Source organism: Pseudophryne corroboree, chromosome 4, assembly GCF_028390025.1.
Source record: "Pseudophryne corroboree isolate aPseCor3 chromosome 4, aPseCor3.hap2, whole genome shotgun sequence".
Taxonomy (NCBI): Eukaryota; Metazoa; Chordata; class Amphibia; order Anura; family Myobatrachidae; genus Pseudophryne; species Pseudophryne corroboree.
Window position 1 is genome coordinate 348,500,924 of NC_086447.1, and position 11,654 is coordinate 348,512,577.

Consider the following 11,654-nt stretch of genomic DNA (forward strand, 5'->3'; position numbering starts at 1 on the left):
TTTAAACTTATTTTTGTGCTTTTTCATAGTTTCCATACCAGTTTTCACTCGTGAACAGCGCAGGATATTGGGATATTGTATGTGTATGAATAAGTTGATTTAGAAGAATGCACTGAATTTCCTGGGTAACAAAAATGGCGGAATTGTAAGCCTGATAGTTACATGTATACTGTAAGTGCCAGTTTAAACTAACATACCCTATAGAGAGAACGTCTATCTATAGGGATAGAGCACTGGGGCTGCTACATGCTGCCATTTCTCAGGACACTACTGGTCTGTATTAATGATCAATTTCATTCACCAACCTTAAAAGATGGCAGAGGTGATAGAGGACCAGTCTCAAGTCATAATCATGAAACTGGTTACATATGTAATCCCGGCGGGTAGAGTGCCAGTATCCCGACAGCGGCATCCCGCCCACTAGCATTCCGGCAGCGGTGCAAGCGCAAAGTGTCTACTTGCGGGCTCGTGGTTCACTGCGCTCGCCACATGATGTATTTCCTCTCTATAGGTGTAGAGTGGGAATAGTCCTGTTGCGTCGGGATTCCGGCTGCCGGCATTGTCAGCTGTCGGTATCACGGCGTCAGTATCCCGACAGCCAGCACTGTAACTGCTTTCCCAATAAACAGTACCTAATACACAAAGAATGTATCATTCTTAATCTTAGTATGAACAAAAACTTTTTATATTAGAATATTAACATAATATAAAATGAATTTCAGAAAAAAAATAAGATTTTACTTACCGGTAAATCTATTTCTCGTAGTCCGTAGAGGATGCTGGGGACTCCGTAAGGACCATAGAGAATAGGCGGGCTCCGCAGGAGATAGGGCACTTTAAGAAAGCTTTGGACTCTGGGTGTGCACTGGCTCCTCCCTCTATGCCCCTCCTCCAGACCTCAGTTAGGGAAACTGTGCCCAGAGGAGATGGATAGTACGAAGAAGGATTTTTGTAAATCTAAGGGCGAGATTCATACCAGCCACACCAATCACACCGTATAACTTGTGATAAACTTACCCAGTTAACAGTATGAACAACAACATAGCCACGGTACAACCGAAAACTATAACATAACCCTTATGTAAGCAATAACTATATACAAGTCTTGCAGAAGAAGTCCGCACTTGGGACGGGCGCCCAGCATCCTCTATGGACTACGAAAAATAGATTTACCGGTAATTAAAATCTTATTTTCTCTAACGTCCTAGAGGATGCTGGGGACTCCGTAAGGACCATGGGGATTATACCAAAGCTGCCAAACGGGCGGGAGAGTGCGGATGACTCTGCAGCACCGATTGAGCAAACAGGAGGTCCTCCTCAGCCAGGGTATCAAACTTATAGAACTTTGCAAAGGTGTTTGTCCCCGACCAAGTAGCTGCTCGGCACAAATGTAATGCCGAGACCCCTCGGGCAGCCGCCCAAGAAGAGCCCACTTTCCTAGTGGAGTGGGCCTTAACCGATTTCGGTGACGGCAATCCAGCCGTAGAATGCGCCTGCTGAATCGTGTTACAGATCCAGCGAGCAATAGTCTGCTTTGAAGCAGGAGCGCCAACCTTGTTGGCCGCATACAGAACGAACAAAGCTTCAGTCTTCCTGATTCTAGCCGTTCTGGTCACATAAATCTTCAAAGCCCTGACTACATCCAGGGACTTGGAATCCTCCAAGTCCCGTGTAGCCACAGGCACGACAATAGGTTGGTTCACATGAAAAGAGGAGACCACTTTTGGCAGAAAGTGAGGGCGAGTCCTCAACTCTGCCCTATCCACGTGAAAAAACAAATATGGGCTTTTATGTGATAAAGCCGCCAATTCGGAAACGCGTCTTGCCGAAGCTAACGCCAACAACATGACCATTTTCCACGTGAGGTATTTCAACTCCACAGTTTTCAGTGGTTCAAACCAAGGTGACTTGAGGAACCGTAACACCACGTTAAGATCCCAAGGCGCCACTGGAGGCATAAAAGGAGGCTGAATATGCAGCACTCCCTTCACAAACGTCTGTACTTCAGGAATAGAGGCCAATTCTCTTTGAAAGAAAATGGATAAGGCCGAAATCTGGACCTTTATGGACCCTAATTTTAGGCCCAAAGTCACTCCTGTTTGAAGATGGAACTCCTCCGTAGGAGCGGCTCTGGCCTCGCACCAAGAAACATATTTCCGCCATATACGGTGATAATGTTTTAACGTCACGTCTTTCCTAACCTTGATCAGGGTAGGAATGACCTCCTCAGGAAACCCTTTTTCCGCTAGGATCTGGCGTTCAACCGCCATGCCGTCAAACGCAGCCGCGGTAAGTCTTGGAACAGACAGGGCCCCTGCCGCAGCAGGTCCTGCCTTAGAGGAAGAGGCCACGGATCCCCTGCGAGCAACTCTTGCAGCTCCGGATACCAAGTCCTCCGTGGCCAATCTGGAACAATGAGTATTGGGTATGAGAGGAAGAGGAGGAAACACATAGACCGATCTGAACACCCAAGGTGTCACCAGAGCGTCTACCGCTACCGCCTGAGGGTCCCTTGACCTGGCGCAATACCGCTTTAGCTTTTTGTTGAGACGGGATGCCATCATGTCGATTTGAGGCAGTCCCCAACGATCCGTGATCAGTGCGAAGACTTCTTGATGAAGTCCCCACTCTCCCGGATGCAGGTCGTGCCTGCTGAGGAAGTCCGCCTCCCAGTTGTCCACCCCCAGGATGAACACAGCTGACAGCGCGCTTACATGGCCTTCCGCCCAGCGTAGAATCCTGGTCGCTTCTGCCATGGCCATTCTGCTCCTTGTTTCGCCTTGGCGAATTATATGTGCCACTGCCGTGACATTGTCTGACTGAATCAGAACCGGTTTTCTCCGAAGCAATTCCTCCGCTTGACGCAGGGCGTTGTATATGACCCTCAACTCTAGGACGTTGATGTGGAGACAAGACTCTAGGCTTGACCAGAGACCTTGGAAATTTCTTCCCAGAGTCACTGCTCCCCAGCCTCGGAGGCTTGCGTCCGTGGTCACCAGGACCCAGCCCTGAATGCCGAACCTGCGACCTTCTAGTAGGTGAGCACTGTTCAGCCACCACAGGAGAGATACCCTGGTCCTGGGAGACAGTGTGATCTTTTGATGCATTTGTAGATGGGACCCGGACCACTTGTCCAAAAGGTCCCATTGAAAGGTCCTCGCATGGAACCTGACGAAAGGGATGGCCTCGTAGGAAGCCACCATCTTCCCCAGGACCCGCGTGCAATGATGCACTGAAACCTTTTTTGGTTTTAATAGGTTCCCGACCATGGCTATGAGTTCCTGAACCTTTTCGATCGGAAGAAAAACCTTTTTCTGGTCTGTGTCTAGAATCAGCCCCAAAAAGGTCAGACGCGTTGTAGGGACTAGCTGGGACTTCGGTATATTGAGAATCCAGCCGTGTAACTGCAACATCTTCATGGACAGAGACACGCTGTCCAGCAACCTCTCCCGAGATCTCGCCTTTATGAGGAGATCGTTCAAGTATGGGATAATTGTGACCCCCTGCCTGCACAGGAGCACCATAATTTCCGCCATTACCTTGGTGAAAATTCTCGGGTCCGTGAAAAGCCCAAACGGCAACGTCTGAAATTGGTAGGGACAGTCCTGCACTGCAAATCTCAGGAACGCTTGATTCGGGGGGAATATCGGAACATGAAGGTAAGCATCCTTTATGTCCAGGGACACCATCCAATCCCCCCCCCCTCCAGGCTGGCGATGACCGCCCTGAGTGATTCCATTTTGAACTTGAACCTCTTCAAGTACAGGTTCAGAGATTTCAGGTTTAAAATGGGTCTGACCGAACCGTCCGGTTTCGGGACCACAAACAGGGTTGAGTAATATCCCTCTCCTTGCTGGAGATGAGGAACTGTGACAATCACTCGTTGAATATACAATTTTTGGATTGCTGTCAACACTAGCTCCCTCTCTGACGGGGAAGCCGGCAGAGCCGATTTGAAAAATCGGCGAGGAGGCAAGTCTTCGAATTCCAGCCTGTATCCCTGGGAAACAATCTCTAATGCCCAGGGATCCACCTGCGAGTGAACCCAGACGTGGCTGAAAAATCGAAGACGAGCCTCCACCAGATCTGCCTCCCCCCGGAAAGCCCCAGCGTCATGCGGTGGACTTTGCAGACGCGGGGGAGGACTTCTGCTCTTGGGAACTAGCTGTGTGCAGCTTTTTTCCCCTGCCTTTCCCTCTGGCAACAAAGGATGAGCCACGTACCTTCTTGTTTTTATTGGAACGAAAGGACTGCATTTGATAATGAGGTGCCTTTTTTGTATGTTGCGGGGGGACATAAGGTAAGAAATTTGACTTACCAGCCGTAGCCGTAGAGACAAGATCCGAGAGGCCGTCTCCAAACAACTCCACCCCCTTGTAAGGCAAGGACTCCATATGCCGCTTTGAATCGGCATCTCCCGTCCACTGTCGGGTCCACAAGAGCCGCCTAGCAGAAATAGACATCGCATTTATTCTGGAGCTTAATAAACAAATGTCTCTCTGAGCATCCCTCATATACAAGGCAGCATCTCTGATATGCTCTATGGTCATTTGAATGGCGTCCCTATCTAAGGTGTCAATTTCCGTAGATAAGGAATCTGCCCATGCTACAACCGCACTACAAACCCAGGCCGACGCCATAGCCGGTCGAGCAATAGTACCGGAATGATTGTAAATGTGCTTTAAGGTAATTTCCTGCCTGCGATCAGCAGGTTCCTTGAGGGAAGCCGTATCCTGAGAAGGCAGTGCCACCTTTTTGGACAAACGTGTCAGCGCCTTGTCAACTTTTGGCGAAGATTCCCAGCGTATCCTATCAGTTTGTGGAAAAGGATACGCCATGAGAATCCTTTTGGGAACTTGTGGTCTCCTATCCGGAGATTCCCAAGCCTTTTCGCACAAGTCACTTAATTCAAACGAGGATGGGAGAGTGACTTCAGGCTTTTTCCCTTTATACATGTGTACCCTCGTGTCAGGGTCAGGGGGTTCCTCAGTAATATGCAAAACCTCTTTAATGGCCATAATCATGTACCGTATACCCTTAGCCACCTTCGGCTGTAATTTTGCATCTTCATAGTCGACACTAGAGTCAGTATCTGTGTCGGTATCTGTGTCATCGATCTGGGATATGGTGCGCTTCTGGGACCCTGAAGGACCTGGCGCCCCAGGAACAGGCATGGACTGGCTACCTGACTGATCCCTAGCTTCTGCTTTGTCTAATCTTTTATGCAATAGATTGACATTTGCATTCAAGACATTCAGCATATCCACCCATTCCGGTGTCGGCGTTGCCGACGGCAACCTGACATTCAAGCACTCCCCCTCCACATTAAGCGAGCCTTCCTCGTCAAACATGTCGACACACGCGTACCGACACACTTCACACACACACAGGGAACCCCTTTCCTGAAGACAGTATCCCTGTCAAGGCCCTTTGGAGAGACAGAGAGAGAGTAAGCCAGCACACACCCCAGCGCAATAACCCTGGAGAATAACACAAATTGTTTTTCCCCAGCAGCGCTGTATAATATGTAAACCGCCAATTATGTGCCCCCCCCCCCCTCTCTTTTAAGCACCCTTTCACCGTGTGTAAGCAGGGGAGAGTCCGGGGAGCTTCCTCTCAGCAGTGCTGTGGAGAGTGCTGAGGGAGAAGCCCCGCCCCTCGGCGGCGGGCTTCTGTCCCGCTCAAACTTAGTGAAATATGGCGGGGGCTCTTTTATATACATGTACAGAGCCCACCTGTACATGTATATATTCTTTATGCCATGCAGAGTTTTATATTGCCGCCCAGGGCGCCCCCCCTCCCTCTGCGCCCTTACAGTGACCGGAGTATGTGAGGTGTATGGGAGCAATGACGCACAGCTGCAGTGCTGTGCGTTACCTCAGTGAAGCTGAAGGCTTCTGCCGCCTGACGACTTCTGTCTTCTGTACTTCTAGCTCTGTGAGGAGAACGGCGGCGCGGCTCCGGGGGTGGACGCCCAGTAAGAACCTGTGTTCACCCCCTCTGGAGCTAATGGTGTCCAGTAGCCGAGGAAGCAGAGCCTATCTTTGACAAGAAGGTCTGCTCCTTTCTCCTCAGTCCCACGATGCAGGAAACCTGTTGCCAGCAGTGCTCCCTGTGAAAAAGTAAAATGCAGAAAGAAAAAATCCAAACAAAAATGCTTCTAGGCAGAGAACTCTGGAGAGCTCTCTGCAGTGCACCCATCTTGCTCTGGGCACAGTGTAAAATTGAGGTCTGGAGGAGGGGCATAGAGGGAGGAGCTAGTGCACACCCAGAGTCCAAAGCTTTCTTAAAGTGCCCTATCTCCTGCGGAGCCCGTCTATTCTCCATGGTCCTTACGGAGTCCCCAGCATCCTCTAGGACGTTAGAGAAACTTTAAAAACGGAGAAATTAATGAATAGCGTACAGTACATGGACACATGAAACTGTTGTGAACAATTTATAACAGCTGCATAATAATTCAAATTAACAGTATTGATTTGTACTACACATGCAACCTCTACTTATCTTGAACCAAAATTACAAAATATGGTGTTGTGTCTCCTAAAAAATCCCATTGGCTATAATGGATGGCCTGTAGCTGTAGACCTATATAACGCAAAGTTGTATAGTCTGCGTTTGTGAAATTACTAGTCAGCATTACTAATGCTTGTAAATAAATATATATACTTACCATACTATCACTTTAAATCAAGACACTTGTGAATTACACAGGTTTTGTGATGGATTAATAGCAGGTGAAATGCAGGCTTGCTGTCAGCCAGCCACAGAAATCCATACCTCCCAACTTTGGGACGTGGCCTGTGTAAAAGGTGCGTGGCTTCACGGGAGGACTCGCAATCGCAAGCCACTCCCTCATTTTCGACACTGAGGGGGCATGCCCAGCGCTCTGAGAGCCGCTGGCATGCCCCCTCTCCTCCTGTCTCCACTGAATAGACGCTGTGCGCATGTGCACAGCATCTATTCACCGCTGCTCTGCTAAGCAGGGCAGCAAGAGACAGAGCCTCCCAACTGCCCCTCCCACCGCGGGACACTGCAGCCCGCGGGTGGGACAGCGGGACAGTCCCCAAAAAACGTGACTGTCCCGCGAAAATCGGGACAGTTGGGAGGTATGGAAATCTGTGTAATTCATTAGTGTCCCGGTATAAAAAGATAGCATGTATGGTAAGCCTACTCTACATATAGTAGACATGATAGTTTGCCCTATCTCACAGGTTCTCAAACTCGGTCCTCAGGACCCCACACGGTCCATGTTTTGCAGGTCACCTGTAGATTTTAAAAATGTGACAGTTGGTGATACACAGTGCAGCTGCTGGGTGACATGGAAAACGTGAACCGTGTGGGGTCCTGAGGACCGAGTTTGAGAACCACTGCCCTATCTAATGGGAGAAGTAGGCAGTGCCAGGGGAAGCACTCAAGGCATTCCACCTGCCTATAACGTCCACATGCTTTTTACTTTTTGTTAAGCAGGCAGTGTCAGACTGGAAGTTTGGCGCTGCACTGTGATATCATGGTGAATTCGAAGGTACAGTAAAGGGCCCCATACACTAGAACGATAATTCCCGATTTCATCCGATTTTGGGCATTCGGGCCGATAGATCGGGTGAAATCAGGCATTTTGGAGGTGTTTCCGATCCGATACACATTCCAGTGAGCATCGGATAGGTTCCTCCAGATTGAACGTGCTGCACTCGTGATATGTGGGACCCCGCAGGCATGGCTGGGATCGCCCAAGATATATTGTATGCAAAAGGACAGCATATGATGTATCTTGGGTGATCCTGCCGCACGGGAGGCTGCCGGGGTGATCGCCTGCGACATGATGGTCGGACATGTCGCAGTAGTATACGGGGCCCTTTAGAAGCTGCTAACACCTGCCTCTCTATGTTAGCATCTGACACCTAATGTTGGAAGTGTCATGTAGAATGTAAATACACTAAATGAGGAACATTATGTCACCTATTATTAGAACCAGCGGGATATAGTTATGTGACCGGCGGTCACAATACTGACACCTACATCCCGCCACCTCAAAATCCGCACAGTCGGCATGCCGACTAGCAGAGACTATTCCACAACACCCATAGAGTGGGAATAGAGCCTGTGGCGAGTGCAGCGAGCCAAAGGGCTTTGTTGTGCTCGTCCCCCCGCCGGCATTCTAATCCCCATGATCCATGCGTTGGTATGGTGACCGGTGGGATCCCAAGCGCTGGTCACTCATATCCAACCCGCACCAGCCATGGGAAACGTCCAGGTTGGGGCCGTTCCTAGTTGATTACGGATTAAGGTCCTTATTCAGGTTTGTTAGCAAACCTAAAGAATTAGCAATTGGGCAAAACCATGTTGTACGGCACGTGGGGCAGAAGTAACACATGCAGAGAGAGTTAGATTTTGGTGGTGTGTGTTCAAACTGATATCTAAATTGCCGTGTAGAAATTAAGCAGCCAGTATTTACCCTGCACAGAAACAATATAACTTACCAAAAGTCTAAATCTCTCTGCATATGTTACATCTGCCCCACCTGCAGTGCAACATGGTTTTGCTTATTTGCTAACTTTTTTTGTTTGCTTACAAACCTGAATAACCCCCTAAGGGCTAAAACACACTACCCGGCTTTTGCCGGGCTGGAAAAAGCCGGACGGCTTTTTCCCGTGCCGGCATTGCAGTTAACAGTGTGAGGGGTAGGGTCCCTTCACACTGCACGGCCCTGGCCCGGCTGCCGGGTTGCAGCCGGGTCTCATCACTGGAAGGTCCGGCTGCCGGGCGGGCGCCTGGCCGTCTTTGCAGCCAGTAAACCGTGTGTGTGAAGGGGAGCTTTCACACACAACGTTTTTTTCCCAAGCCGTGTCTAATGCTGCGCATGCGCACAGCATTACACACGGCTCAAAGCCGTCCTGTGTGACAGACTCTGCCAGTTTCTCCCGGATGGCAAAAAGCCGGACAAAGTTTGTCCGGCTTTTTGCCATCCGGGAGAAACCGGCCAGTGTGTTACAGCCCTAAGAGCACCCACACACAAGGATATAGAAATTACAGTAGGTAAAAGAGAACAGTGTGCACAACCAAGATTAGACCTTTTGCTTAACTATGAAATGCATTTTGCAGAAAAGCGCATTTGTAAGTTAACTTTAATTATTGTAACAAAAGCATTAAAAAAGGTTTTAAAAAAATAATAATAGACAACTCCAGATTATCTTCACTCCCATGATTAAATGAAGCTAAACCAAGCAGAAATGAATGAAGATGGGGTCTTAAGGTAGCAGTAGGTTTGGTACTGACATGATGTCACATTCCACAATGGGCTTTTTCAGGTTCAGACACACATCAGTAATTACAGGCCTGTACTTTTTTAACAAAGCTTTTCAAGACCTGGAGAAAGTTTATTCCTGTTTATTACAGGAAACCGCTGGCAGTGACCATCGTTTATGGTAACAATCTTGGGAAAAGCTATCCCTTATGAAGCATTGGGATTCCTATGTTAAAGGACAGCGGGTGTCCTCCAATCCTTGCTGCCATCTCAAGATTGCAATAGCTTGGGGTTGGAAAAATGTATTTATTACTAAAATAAATTTAGGTAAGTAAAAAAAAAAAAAAATCAAGCTGAATCAGCCAATGGAAGCCCTAGGAGGGACCAGGACTAGCCGTCAAAGTGTTAATGACTTAATACATTACACAACTGATAAATCAGTCTTGTTTATGACATACATTTGTTTTTAACTTCTTTTAGTTTATTTCATTATACTATATACTCTGTGATACACAGTAATGTAATGCACTATAGACTGATAGAGCAATAGTTGTAATTGCAGTCACTGAACTCTAGTGTTGCCATTAAACATAGAAGGGTGGGGCTTATCAAACTGCTTTCATGGAAACGAAGTTTAGAAAAGTTTTTTTTTTGTTTTGTTTTCTTTCTCACCATAGTACAGCATAACAAGAACAACTACTAAAGCAAATGAGTGCATTGTAGATACAGTACACGTGTAAGGCTTCTCTGCAGGCAGTACAATGCCACACTTCCTGTCAGAGATATACAGGAGTCAGTTTCCCCCTAATGTACTGTATCTACACAGCAACATTTTATCTTTCAGATTGGAAGGAGACTTCCTGACAGAGCATCTGATATTCAGCCTTACCGGAATGTTGAATGTTGTATGTTGGAGAAATATAGGTGATCTCCTGCCGTCACTTCCCTCTGCCTGAAGTTACTGTCTGAGAGCTGTACAGAGGCGATGCAGAATATACAACACCCACCAAACCTTGTGATCACTCGTTCGAATGTGCAAATAGGAAGTGGCCACAGGTCTGCTGCTGTTAAAGTGGAAGAGCTAGTTTTCTCTGTCTGTGAGTTGTTGTGCTCCTTCTACAGGCCTTTCTCACAGCACTCATTGAGACAGGGGATACATACTGTAAGGCAGATTTGTTTGTGCAAATATCTAGCAATAGTATTCAAATAATAATACATTTATTAAAAAGAAAGATACATTGTAAATGGGGCACGTTTACCATACCCTCCAACATGACCCGCCCCACTAGGTACAAAATGCTCTGTTTCTGGACTTCCCTCTTAATTTATTATTGCAATCACCTGTGAAGAAACAGCTTTCTTATCATTTAACTAGTTCAACACAGGTGATGGAAATCATAAATTAAGAGGGAAGTCCAGAAACAGAGCATTTTGTACCTAGTGGGGCGGGTCATGTTGGAGGGTCTGCGTTTACTATGTATATTCAATTCACAGACCAAACATTACACGAGCAAATAAGGAAAGTGTGGCCACTGGAACTTATTTTTAGGCTTTCATTGCAGTTGTACTACAAACATGCCTCACGGTACAAACGTTATAAACCTGTGTATTGTGGCAGTTACAATTTTCTAGTTTCCAAGCACATATAAACTAATAACATAGGGGAAGATTTTTCAAAGCTTGGAGAACGCTAAATTACTAGCCAGCTTCTGCCATGTTACAAACTTGGTTTGAAGAAATTAGTTAGGAGCTGATTGGTTGCTACGTTATCTCTCTTTACTTTATCTCTCAGCAAGTTTTGATAAATCTCCCCCTTAGCCCTCTGTATCCCCCTTCTACCAGTCTGTTCTAGATTCAGCTACTATTTATCTTTTGGATAAATATTGGTACAGTACAACCTAACAATTTTTATAACTTGTTTATTATACAGGCACTACTGTGACTCTTAACCCAGAACTCTCCCACTTATACCCCTTTCACATAGCACAAATTACCCGGTATCGACACGGCATATTGCCGTGTCGAAACGGGTCAGTGTGCAATGTGAAAGCGCCTTTGCCGAATTAGCGGGTCGCCTGACCCGGTAATTCAACCCGGTTAAAAAGAAGGGTTATTACCGGGTTGAATACCGGGTCAGGTGCAGTGTGAATGGGAGCCGTTTCGATGCGACACGGCTCCCATTCACAGCATAGGGAGAGGCGGCGCAGGAGATGAGCTCAGCTCCGCCTCCACCCCCACCCCTGCTGCAGCTGCGCCCCTCGCTGCTATGGCAACCGACCCGGTATATTGCCGGGTCGGAAAGCCAGCAGAGGAGAGCAAATGCCGGATCCCACCCGGTAAGGACACGTTTCTCTTACCGGGTAGGATCCGGCATTTGCGATCTGAAAGCAGCATCAGAGGAGGATTTATCACA

At 47.7% G+C, this 11,654-nt stretch overlaps 1 protein-coding gene across 2 annotated transcripts in view; it reads right to left on the reverse strand.

The window, feature by feature from the left end:
• Positions 1-10,478, reverse strand: part of TPRG1 (tumor protein p63 regulated 1) — a 287,891-nt gene extending 277,413 nt beyond the window's left edge. Inside the window, exon 1 of one of the 2 annotated variants that reach the window (XM_063916487.1) lies at positions 10,131-10,478. The gene's annotated coding sequence lies outside the window, so the exon portion shown is untranslated. The remainder of the gene's footprint in view (positions 1-10,130) is intronic. The other variant, XM_063916486.1, reaches the window with a different exon arrangement.
• Positions 10,479-11,654: the final 1,176 nt, after the last annotated feature.